Source organism: Atta colombica, unplaced genomic scaffold (genome assembly GCF_001594045.1).
Source record: "Atta colombica isolate Treedump-2 unplaced genomic scaffold, Acol1.0 scaffold105, whole genome shotgun sequence".
Lineage (NCBI taxonomy): Eukaryota > Metazoa > Arthropoda > Insecta > Hymenoptera > Formicidae > Atta > Atta colombica.
Window position 1 is genome coordinate 1904133 of NW_017259190.1, and position 1980 is coordinate 1906112.

A 1980-nucleotide genomic window follows, 5' to 3' on the forward strand; every position below is an offset into this window, starting at 1 on the left:
TATATATATATATAAAACATGAAAGAAATACATAAAGACAATTATTTTCTGCGTTACATTGATATTATGCATGAACGAGAAATAAGGAAAGATTAATAATGGACAATCATAAAAAATATTATTCTTATATACAATATCAATTTTAATGCACATATATGATTAAAATAAAAAATTTTTTTTTGTAGCGTCCGTATGTACTGTAAACATGTTCATAAAATTTATCTAGATTTTTTTTATCCTTGATAATATTTATGTCATGATCACTAGTTCTACTGGTATAACGAGAAAATATAGAATTACATATATACGATCAGCATTTTTGGTAACATGTTAAAACTGAAAGCTGTAATTAATCCAGTCTTATTGTGAGAATAAATTTTATTGATTAGCATCACATTTCAAAATACATATGAAGACATAACACAACTAAAAAAATGCGTAAAAAGAAAATTTATGCCATTTCAATCAAACCGATATCTAATATTGGGTTGTCTGGAAAGTTCGTGCCGACTAACCTACATAATTTAATAAATGTATTGAAATTTATATTGAATATTGAAATTTAAATCTTCTGCGTTTCAATTTTCCTTAAAAATCGGCATGAACTTTCCGGACAACCCAATATATTATAATAAATTCGCACTTAGGTTTGATGTATTGATTATATAGGAATTGATACTTTGTAATGATTCATACTGACAATGGAATGTTAAACACATGTGCAAAATGACATATTCGGTCAAGAATACAAATTACATTATTTGAATTAAATTATTTGAATACAAATTAAATTATTTGTGCCTAATTTGTGAATTTTTATATAATTTCTAGTTTAAGCAAACTGTGTGCTGATTATTTGTCGATCTTAAAATACAGTCTTAAACACTAAAGTTGAAGTAATAATACCATAAATTAAATTAACAATAAGCAATTTAATATTCATGTTAATAACCATCTTATCTAATAAATATCATATAATTAATGAAGATGAACTTATAATAAATCGATGAATGTTTAAAAAATACTGCTTTTAATTAAACTATTTAATTATTATTTTTGAATAGTTACTCTTTTTAATAATAAATCTTAGTAATTTGAACTAAATAGTACTTATTAACTTTATCTAACATTTATTTTTTTACCAATGTACTTATAATATTATGATCGATATTATCTAGGACACTCCAGAGAAATGACAATGAAATTGAAATCGAATCGATAAATAAAAAATCATACACTTACAAATGAAATTGTGATATGGAATACAAAATAAAGAATAAAAGAAAAGCATTAATTTATAATAATTATATATAATGGGATCCCGTACAGCACTTAGAAATTTGTAGCAATATTGCTGCAACATTTCAATGTTGCATATTGCAATACAATGTTGCAGAAACATTGCGAAGACTTCTTTTTGCAATATTACTTCAACAAGCAATGCTGCAGCAGTATTTAAAATATTTTCAGCAAGAAACACAAATTGACACAAGAATCATCCTATCCTTGTTCAAAAATCAGTAAAAAACAAAGATAAGAATGACTTTTGTCGCTGTGTCGATGTGTCAGAGGCACAAATACTGAAAATTTATTCAGTTCACGTTACTGTAGACTTTCAATACTGGCAGTATATTGAAACGCCTATAAAATATAAAGACATAATTAATTATGAAGTTATATTTTATTTGTATTTAGTGTATGTATTTGTATTCATTTGTATATATTGTATTATATTTAACAATTCTTATACTTCTAATTTCTCATATTTGAATTTATATAGTACAAAATTTTAAAATAAATATTGCAGTAACGTTGTAATATTATAGCAATATATTGTTGCATTATTATAATGTTTTTGCAATAATATTGCTGCAACATGTCAATCAATATTTTAAAACGGACATTTTTATGTTACTGCAATGTTGCTGCAATATTTCTGTGCTGTATAATATAAATATAAATATATATATATAGTTATAT